We start from the raw sequence: 11,528 nt of genomic DNA on the forward strand, positions 1-11,528 counted from the left end.
TCTCTATCTTGCTTCCAGGTGCTAAATCTAAGCTTTATCACTCCCATTTTCCCACGCTGTCAAGCTGTTTGTGGCATCACCAGTCTAGTCCAATCACCTTCTCCCGGCCTTCTCCAGGCCAATCAGCATTCATGCTGCATACTTTAAATCTCTCTCTGCATCTGTCACTCTCTTTTGCAGGCACCTTTGTGCAACCCACCTCCTCCCCATCTCCACCTCTCATCGCTCAAGCTCCATTCAAGTCACCTTCTTCTCCACCACCAGTGTCTAGACTCCAGGGTGTCCTGCTCTAATTCCTTTCACAGCTGGGGGTCTGTTCTGCTGTGACTGGCCATCACAGTTTAACCACCAAACACTTATCTGTATTCTGTTCATCAATAAATCATCTTCATTCTTTCTAACGATCTCTCCTTAATGAAATGTAATACTACAATTTCGTATCAAGAAAATTTGGAATTTCATGTCAGTTTTTGGTGTTGAACGACCTGAAGAAGAAAAAGAGTAACAAAAGATACTTTGTTTGAAACAGTGGACGCCACAAGCTTTCCATTTTGAAATTTCTCATTTTGTTTTGTTTTTGTCTCTGTCTAAATTATAATATATTTAGATTGTTGAAAACAACTGACTGACAGGCATGTTTTTTTCCAGTGTTTCTATTTATTTGTTGCCTCTGCCGAGGACAGAGATGGGGAGTAACGCGTAGTCCGATTACTTTTTTCAAGTAATGAGCAAGGGATTCCTATTTCAAAAAAAGTAATTCGATTACTGTTGCTTTCCTGTAAGCCCGGTGCATTACTGCGTTACTAAACTGTGATTTTGTTTGTGAGAGCGACTCATGACAATGACGTACGAGCGTGTGACGTCCGTGGCAGCAACAGACGTGTGTTGATCAACAATGGATAATATGGAGTTTGGGAGAGAGTACGACCATGCAGTGTTTAAAGCTTGGAAGTATTGACATTACCTTGAGTTTGATAATGTAAAAACTGACAAAAACATTAGCGTCCCCTGTACACTCTGCGTGGGAAGAAAAATTAAACTTCAAATCTGAGCAAGTAGCTAGCACGCTACCACGGGAATGTGAAACCTCCACCAACCCCACTCCAGGTGAAAATAGATTTAAGAGTGACAGGACTCTTAAATCTCTTGAATCTTTGATTTTATTTATTTATTGCTGTGTTTTACTTGCATCTATTTGAAAGAGTGAGTATAAACACAAATCATTCTTTTATTTCATATGCTGGAATATGCACAAAATAGGTTTAAATGTTAAACACATTTCTTTCTGTGAGAGACTGTTGCATATAATTTCATTTTTGCTTGATGCAATGTGCATAAAGTTAAAAGATTAAAAGTAATAAAACAATTTTTAAAAAGATATTTTTTCATTTGATTCAATTTTATATGCTGAAAGGTCTATTGCTTTATTACGTATTCAGATTGTGTATCATGTTTTTTAAAAGTAACTAAGTAATAAAGTAACAAATTATTTTTGAAAATAAGTAATCAGTAAAGTAACAGGATTACTTTCTTGGAGAAGTAATCATTAATTACTAACTAATTGCTATTTTCAAGTAACCTGACCAACACTGGCTGAGGAGACTTTGTTTTTGGTAGCATTTGCATGGATGTATGTGTGTGTGTGTGTGTGTGTGTGTGTGTGTGTGTGTGTGTGTGTGTGTGTGTGTGTGTGTGTATCTCTTTCTATCCACAACACACAAAATCTCAAAAACTTTTGAATAATTTCTGATAGAATTGTCGAAGTTTACAGTGAGGTCATGTTAACCGTCCTTAAAAATTTGGCTAACATCCACCAAGGTCTTCAAGGTCAACGTAATGATTTATTGATTGAAAACTCAAAAAAGGCCTTATACAGTAGAAACTATGATTTTAAGTGTAGGACCATCACAATAGTAGGCAGGTGGTCATAAGGTTATAATGTTATACAGAGAATTATTCAAAATATGATGTTATGCTTGACCTCAGACCTCACGTCTACATTTCAAATCTGCATTTCTTTAAAGTTGACCCCCAAATATGTTTTATATTTAAAGAAGATATTGTCAAGTTAGTAAGAAATATACTGTAGTATAATATTATATAGAAAGCTCATGTTATTCATGTCCAGTTATGTACAAATCAGCACCTAGTAATCGTTTGTGTAATCAAAGTAAACCTCTGTCATTACTTCTCTTATCTGAATTTTACTGCAGTGCAAACTTCTTAAAGTACATTTAAAAAAGAACAAAGACAGGAAACTGAATGTATATGGAATATAATACTGTTCCCTTCAAAACTGAGAGTGAGCTGCTGTGGTGGAGGTTTGGACTCTTAACATGCTTCTTTTTTGTTTGTTTGTTTTTGGCAGTTTGTGATCCTTTAGACAGCCTCATCCAGTCAGTTCAGGGCCGACACTTCAGCAGCAGCACAACACTATTCAGGCTCAGCAACTGTCATGTAATTGCTTGTTGTTTCTATTTGAGGTACTCTTACAGGAATAAAATGCTAAATATTAGCATTTTCCTATTAGCTAATAAGCAAAGTGGTTGCATAGTTCTTTACTTTTAGGCAGGTTCAGGAATAATGAATGGAAGAGATATTTCTAGAGGAGACTGATGTTTTCCACCCAGAAACATACAAAACATCTTTTGAAGGCTAAACAGTGACTGTGATTCAAACACACACACATACACTCTCACTTTGCCTCTCCACTGTGCCTTCCCATCTCTCTCATATCTGATGCCAAGCGGTCACCAGAGAGCCGCCGTGTGTTTGTCTAATGGTAACCTGGTGCCCGACACACTGGACACTATGGAGAAATCTGATTAGCGACGCTGCCACACTCTGCAGCGCTTCCTTTCATGCAGTGTGTCTGCATGCGTTTATGTTTAAGCATTCAAGTACAAAGGTGAGACGCGCTGCTATAGAGTCCTGCCTTTTCTATTTCAATTTCTCTCTATGTTGATTTTTTACTGCGATTTCATTTCATTGGATGCTGTGTAAATTGATTCATTTATTGCTGTCTGCTATGACCAACAGGGTCACACGTTTTCGTTCTTGTAATCTATCAAATAAGTCAGCTCATTATGTGAATTACTGTATCGTCTTTCTTATTCCTGTAATTTCCTGTTTATTCCTTACAAATTAGTGTTGCTGCTGCCCTAAACATAAATGGCATCCCATCTTGCTTGCTGCCTTTAGACATTAATAAATCTCACTTTTTACCTGAAAATGACACATTATTAGTTAGAAAGATTTCAATACAAAAAGCGTCACTGATGAGACTGGCTGTCATCAAAACGGATAGACTATTTTCAACTTATTGAAAGAATGAGCTCATGTCAAGGCTGCCACGAGAGAAATAACAAGGCGTATTAAGAATGTAACATCTTGTGAGATTGTTGCTTTATTTTCTTTTCCCAGCGCTATAAAGCTTTAAATGAATCTGTTTCCAGGAGCAAAGCTGTAAACAAGCAACGAGGGCTGAAACATTTAAATGCCTCTCTTTTCTTTCTGCCTTCATCTCCCATAAACAAGCCTTTCTCTCTCTCTCTCTCCCTCCCTCGCGCTCACATTTTACTGTCTTGTCAATTACCATCCCAGTGGTTTTCCTCCTCAGTCTGACACATCCGTAGAGTGTGTGAGTGCTCATCAGAGCTGTTTAACCCTCGCAACGCCCCGAACTGGAAAACAGCCAGGGAACGTCACGGAGGCAACCAGTTGTCAGCAACTATCATCCCCCCCTCCACCCTCGAGCCCCCTCCCGTCAACCATGAGCACATCAGACAGGGAGCAGGCCTTGTTGATGAGAAGAAATTCACTAATTGTTTGATTATACAGATCTCCATGATAATGAATCGCTACTCCACGGTTCGGGAACATGGTGTGCAACCCGAATTACCACCCCAACACTCAAGCTGTGAAAGTTGATTACTCATTAGCGGGTGACTGAGTGGCACAAACAGCCCTTGCACCCCCTTTAAATTCCCCTCCTGTGTTTTTACTGTATGTACTTGTAATTGCTGTATAGTTCAGTGCAGCACAGGAGACTGGCCTAACCACAGCGTGGATTAAAATCCAGCTCAGACAGGTTGCAATTTTTATACCAGCTTTCTTACCACCTTCATGTAGGAAGAATTCTTTGTGATAATCTAATATTTTGCAAGTCAATCAAGTTACTGCAGAAAAAAAAAATATTATAAATATCGTATTTAGCAGGATTTCTCTTTACCTTTAAACCAGCACCATTTCTCCCAGGTAAAATACTTGGCATGTAAGTTTTTCCAAAAACCTTGCACAACCTGTCACAGTGCTTTAGTGGATTTATGCATGCGAATTCAAAAAGCTACAGTTGATATTCATTGTCAATGAGGCCTGGCTTACAGCTCCGAGCACCCCACTGAGCTCGACAGACTCTAAAATCACTCCTGTAGCGTTTCTCGCTACAGGGGAAAGGTGAGAAAGGCTCAAATTCATAGAAATACCGTATGAAGAAGTGTGAGCAACAGTGAGGAGCAATCGTGACAAAAACAGGGATAGCATAATAATAATAACAATAATAATACATTTTATTTGAAAGCGCCTTTCAGAACACTCAAGGACACTGTACACAGTAGAATAATAAAAGCAACATAAAAGCAAGCAGTTTGCACAATCATAAAAGCATAAGACATAAAACAAATTAAAAATAGGGGAGTGGAGAGTTTATGTGGGATGAGCTATTTTGAACAAGTGAGTTTTGAGTTGGGACTTAAAGAGAGAGAAGGAAGAGATATTTCTTAAATCAGGAGATAGTTTATTCCAGAGTCGAGGAGCAGAGCAGCTGAAAGCCCTGCTCCCCGTGGTGGCAAGATGGGGGGAGGGGACAGAGAGAGAAAGGGAAGAAGAAGATCTAAGACACCGAGATGGGGGCGATGATCTGAACCAGATCAGAGAGATATGGAGGAGAGAGATGATGAATAGCCTTAAATGTGTACAAGAGTATTTTGAAATTGATGCGATATTTGACCGGGAGCCAATGAAGCTGCTGCAGGACAGTAGTGATGTGGTGGACAGAAGGGGTCCTGGTGATGATACGGGCAGCAGAGTTCTGGACGCGTTGGAGCTTGTGGGTGGATTTTTGAGTAAGACCAAAAAGAAGTGAATTACAATAATCAATCCGGGAAGTAACAAGGCTATGGACAAGAATGGCAGTGGCATGTGGGGTGAGAAAAGGACGGAGACGATTAATGTTGCGCAATTGAAAATATGCAGACCGAGTGACATTATTAATGTTTGAATTGAAAGATAGAGTACTGTCGAGGATGACACCCAAGCTTTTCACAGAGGAAGAAACGAAGACCGGCGAGTTATTGATAGTAACAGAGAAACCTCCAAGAGGAGCTCGGATTTATTACTATTGAGTTTGAGAAAATTAGAAGAGAACCATGAATTTAGTTCAGCTAAGCAGAGGGTAAGGGAGGATGGGGGAAGAGCAGAATCAGGTTTAGTGGACAGATAAAGCTGGGTGTCATCGGCATAACAGTGAAACTGGATATTGTATTTACAGAAAATGTGTCCAAGCGGAAGAAGGTAGATAATGAAAAGAAGGGGCCCCAGGACAGATCTCTGGGGCACGCCAGTGGTCAGAGGAAAGGGCTGAGAAGTAAAGGATTTGAGTTGAATAAACTGAGTGCAACCAGACAGGTATGATTTAAACCAGGCTAGTGGAGTATGGGAGAGACCGATGGAGGCTAGCCTACTGAAAAGAATAGAGCAGCGCTCAGATCGAGGAGCATCCAGTACAAATGCTTATTAAGAACCTAGGCGTCATCACTGTGGTGTTAGAACAAGTACCTGAGTTTATCAAAAAGCATTTGGGTTGTAAACAAGAAACAAAGTATTAACCTCCTAGGACCTGGTGTCCACATATGTGGACATCCCATTTTGGGTTATTTAGACCAAAATACTCAATTTTGCTCTACATGGGCCTGATATCCACTCACGAGGACATTATACTGCTACTGTTCTATCGAAATTTTAAAGGAATATTCTCACATGTGGCTCTTATTTTTCTTAAAAACAAAAATAAGGTAAAAAAAATCTGGTAATTCTTTGTTTTTACATTCATCGGGCCCCAATCAGCCCAAATATCAAAGAGAAATTAAAAATGCATGTCGTGGAAGAGTTCGGGTAGGAGGTTAAACAGAAAATGAGTAAGTCAAGTAAATCCGCGTTGGAGTCAAGATACGTTTACCACTCAAACTTTGCAAATATGTGAGACCAGATCCTGTCAGCTACTTTGTCTCACTATAGCTGAACAGTCTGTCTTATGTTTCTTCATACAGTCACAGAAGGACTCCATGGTGTTGTGAGGATTATTCTTGTAGCAGAAGTTAGTTTCTTTGTACTTACATGCGGATTGGGGCGCCCAAAAACAGGCATTTGAAAGCCAAAATGAACTGCTTCCCTTTTCACTATTTTGAAGGTGTGAGCCGCCGTATGCAGTGTTCCTGCTGAGGATTCAGAATATCACCTCTTCAGTATTGTATTTTTCCATTATCATTATTTTTTATATTTATTAAGCTATGTAGTTATATAAAATCTATTTTCAAAGATTTTTAGCTTTTATTAGTTTTAGTGTTGGAGGTTGTGGTTAGTTGTTATGTTAGATGATCACAGGATGATCACAAGTTCAGAATATTGCATCATAAACATTATAAACGCAACTCTTTGACAACATATGTCCAACACTATCTTAAAAGAGTTAAGATAGTGTTGGACATATGGGGCAGCATGCTCAACTTCTACAGCTGGGAACAGAGGTCATTGGTACCCGAGGGATGACTCAAAGGGTTCTCATCCGCCACTGGTCTCTCGACATCCTTCTACCCAAGCCACCTGCGTGCTCCAACTGAACTGATTTGATTAGGCAGTACAGCGCAGGGCTGCTTCCACCCTGGTTAGTGGCCATTTGTCTCTGGCTGGAAACTAGAAAACATGGTAACCTCAGTGCCAAGAGCTCAGCAGAATTCTCAACATTCATACCAGCCTTGAGATTGAACTGGGCTCCAATCTAAAGCACAGAAGGAAGCTTGGGCAGAGCGACAAAGTGAGCAGTTTTAGAGAAGCGGTCAATAATAGTTAGAATGACTGTTTTACCTCCTGAGAGAGACAAGCCAGTGATGAAGTCAAGGGCGATGTGTGACCAGGGACGCCCAGGTGTAGTCTGGGTCCTTGGTAAACCTGCAAGACAAGAACTGGAGGACTTGTTCTCAGTGCAGGCAGGAACATACGTACATTTTTGTCCCCAGTTTGTACCTTAGCCCAAACTGAGGTGGGCACATTGAGACAGCCTAGGAATCAGTTCCAGGACCGGAACCTTGAATTGCTGACTCTATTTCCCACGAGAGGGATCCGACCACACAAGACAGTGGTAGGATGGTGGAGTCGTGGGTGTAAGGTCAAGATGGAGGCCTTCTTCCTCTTGCCCCCTCCCTAATCCTTAACAAGTGATAGGCTTTGCAAAGATACAGTTCACTGAAGATAGTTGTTCTCTGTAACAACTCAAACACAAAAGACAACAGAGGCAGAGGATATTTATTTTCCACAGTAACTTTGTTTAAACCACAAAGGTCAGTGCATGGTCTTAGTGTTGTATCCTTTTTCTCCACAAAAAAACACCTAGGCTTAAACAGGCTTAAACAAACTGTATAATCTAATAGTGGGGAGAGGTGTGGCAGGCTGACACTCATGGCACACTCATTACATCTGTGAGGTGGTAGCGACGTTGTAAGATCTTTACAGGAAACCTGTCATGATACACAGCGGGAATGGAGGAAAGGTCAGGCGGATCTGGAGGTGCAGTCTGGAGCGATCTGGAGGTCTGGAGGTGGAGTGGAGACTCCAGGGAGAGAATGAGTGAGACAGCCTCTTGTGTGTGATGTTAGAGAGTGTATTTTATCAAGGACAGTGAGTTGCAAAACGTTCTAGAGGTTCAAGCGGAATTTCTAAAGATTGAGCCAAAGAATGATCAATAAAACTCTGTTCAGCCCCTGAATCAATTAATGCTGAGAGTGAACGAGAGGAGGTGTTTACAGCTAGCTTAGCAGGGATCATGAGGAGCAGTAGGGGGGGATTACTTTTTCCTCACCTGTCAGTACCCCTACCATTACTTTTTCCTCACCTGTCAGTACCCCTACCATTACTGACAAGTGACATCTCTTGTCGAAACAGGGCACGAATCAATAAAATGGCCCCCACGGCTGCAGTGTAGGCATTCACTTGCTGCCAGCCTCCTTCTGTGGCGAGGCGTGTGAGACCAATTTGCATGGGTTGAATTCTGTTTCGTCAGTTCCGCTCTCTTTGCTTCCAGGTCACGGCTGGAGGAGAAGGTAACAGAGCCAGAAGCATGCTGGGAAACTGAGTTGAATAGTGTTCACGGACATGATCGTCTATTCTAATAAACATGGCAATGAGTGAATCCAGCGAAGCAGGTAACTCTTAAGCACCTAATCCCTGTTTTAATTTGTCATTTCAACTGTGCAGAAAGTCTCCCACACTGCTTCTTCCCCCAGTATTGAAAAATATATTGAAAAGTCAGGCGCACTCCACTTACCTTGCTTTAACATGAACAAGCAATGAGATGCATTGATTCTGTCTCAGATACATTACAAAACCTAAAGATGAACTCTTCAAGAGAGAGATTAGGGTCAGCCTTGAGCACAGACTGAGCCCATTAAAGAGCCCTATCACAGAGAAATTCCACACAAAAGGCTATTTTGAGCAGTCTGAGTCATATGTCTTTGCTGCTGTCTGAGAACTGTGTGAGCCACACTTGCCTAATTCACCATTCACCTCAGTGGTAGGGAGAGGTCATTCCTGAAGTGAATGGTGGTGGCCCGCGGAAGTGACAAAGATGGCAGGGTAGGACAGGGTAGCACTGTCCTGTGATTATTTTCATGTTGGTTACTGCAACTTCTGTGCACATGTCCCTTTCACACTTTGGAGAGGCAAAGCATGAAATGGGCATCGGGTTGGCTGCTGAAGAAATATCATACGAAACTTTAGAGTCATCTACTCCCCCCCAAACATAACTAAGGTCATCAATGAAGCACCACAGGCTTCTACATCCTCCATGACTGCATCTGCAGACGTCTGTACTGAGGCACCAGAGCCCTCCAAATCATGCACGGAAAGATTTAGTTTTGGGGATGCATAGAAAATCGTGTTTAGGGCTACCAAAGTCCTAGGGCAGGCCCTGCATGTTTAATTTCTTCATTGCAATAATCTGATATTTCTTGCTTTATAGGAGGCAGTCTAACTGGATCTGATCTAGCTAGACCTACTAAAGAATGAATCAGACATGTTCCTGGTGTTACTGCTAAGAATCCAAAAGTCTTAAGTGCCTAAATCTTTTGCAGTTCTTTGTTGTTAAGATATGAATTTTATGAACCCAGCCAACGAAAGGCCAATCAGAGACCCAATTTCCTCTTGATTATCTGAATATATTAGCTGGATAAAATGCATCTTAACACCAGTAACAACAGTACAGTATATATCTGAAAATGAGCAGCAACTTTTCATGTCGTAATTTCATTTTACCTTTGATCAAATATTGGTGACAAGTCCAGGTCCGCAGTTAGATCAGCTCTGGAATCAGGAGGCCACGGTTATCTTATTCACAGCAGTCACAGTCTGAAAAGTCCTTTTTATAAAATGTGTAAATGAGTTGGGTTTGTGTTGGGATTTACATGTTTCTATTCAAACAGTTGCTGAATATCTAAACCAACGTTCAATAAATAACCTTATAATTGTCATACGTCACCTGTCAGTAGCTGTTGATTTCATTGACTAATTTTACATTTTTCAGTTATGCAGTTCACATTTAGGTTTGTCAGGGCTCCTGGGTCGTTGACCCAGTGATTTCAGTTTGTTCATGTTCAGTTTAGTTCGCCACATTAATGTTCTCACTTCCTGTTTTTTCCCGTGTCAGCTTGTCTCTTGTGTCATTAGTCAGATTATGTTCAGCCCTGTACTCACCTGTTTCCAATCATTGTCATCATTCAGCCTGTGTATTTAAGTTCCTCGGTTTCACCAGTTCATTGATGTTGATGTTGTGTACGCTGTCCGTGTTTCCAATCCAGCCAGCCAGTTCAGTCATTTCAGTTCAGTCAGCCCTCCGTTGCATGTCCTGTTTCATCCGCTCATCATAATAAACCGCCAGGCTTCACCTACCTGCGAGTCCTGCGTTTGGGTTCCTTCTTCCTCACCTCCACACAAAACCTGACAAGGTTACTTAAATACTTAGAAAAGTTACCAGCACGAGAAATCTCTCAGTAGTCCACCATATGACAGTGTACAAATTTTTCTGTTATTCCCAGCAGTGGCTGTTCTACCTTATAAAAATACTCTATTTAAAGATATTCCAGCATTAGTAGTTTGTTTCGACCGAGGAGCAAGTAATCATTAATATTGTTCCATCCATCCGCTTATCCTTTTCAGGGTCGCGGGGGGCGCTGGAGCCTATCCCAGCTGTCATAGGGCGAGAGGCAGGGTACACTCTGGACAGGTCGCCAATCTGTCGCAGGGCCAACACACAGGGACAGACAACCATTCGCACTCACATTCACACCTAGTGACAATTTGGATTATCCAATTAACCTATCCCCACAAGCTGCATGTCTTTGGACGGTGGGAGGAAGCCGGAGTACTCGGAGAGAACCCACGCAAACACGGGGAGAACATGCAAACTCCACACAGAAAGACCCCGGCCTGATGGTGGAATTGAACTCAGGACCTTCTTGCTGTGCGGCAACAGTGCTAACCACTGTGCCACCGTGCTGCCATTAATATTGTTACTATTGTTAATATTGGTTAAGATTTATATCAATATTGATTAACGTTAAGACCTTGTTTTTTGAGGCTAGCAGATGTTAATGTTAATATTAAACTATAAGGACACGTACTACTATCTTATTGTTCAATTTTTTTGTCTCTTGTTTTTGTTTGGGGTTTTTTGGGGGTTTTTTGTTGTTTTTTTGTTTTGTTTTGTTTTTTTGTTTTTTTGTAGGGGTTTTGTATTTTTTGTATAGGTCAATTCAATTTCTCTGTAACATATTCATTTTTACATTATTTGGAAAGAGTGGGGGGTATTCAGGTACTCATTCCATTTATGGTTTTTGTTGTATGTTATAAAAAAAAAGAAAAAGGAAAAGATTATTACTTCTATATGTACCTATGTGTTTTATGACAGTTTGGTATTGAAAAATAAAAGAAAGAATAAGAAATGCACCTGCCTCACAAAAGGGATGTAATACAGCATTCCCAGTTCTCTCTTCCCTGTACAGTATCTGCTCCAATAGGTTCCTTCTTTGCCATACTCATGCCATACTTCAAACTTAAATAATAATTCCCACATTTATGGCAATGCTTTTGCAAGATCTTTTATTATTTTGCTCTATATTGTCTACATTGCATCTTATTTTTTGTTGCTGTAAGTACATTTTCTTGCCATCATCTGAGCTCAGTGAGCCCTTTAGGAGAAACAC

This window comes from Aulonocara sp. 'chitande type north' Nkhata Bay, linkage group LG11, assembly GCF_057382095.1.
Source record: "Aulonocara sp. 'chitande type north' Nkhata Bay isolate Kocher_YH1m ecotype deep benthic linkage group LG11, A_spYH_male_GT1.1, whole genome shotgun sequence".
In the NCBI taxonomy this organism is placed as follows: Eukaryota; Metazoa; Chordata; class Actinopteri; order Cichliformes; family Cichlidae; genus Aulonocara; species Aulonocara sp. 'chitande type north' Nkhata Bay.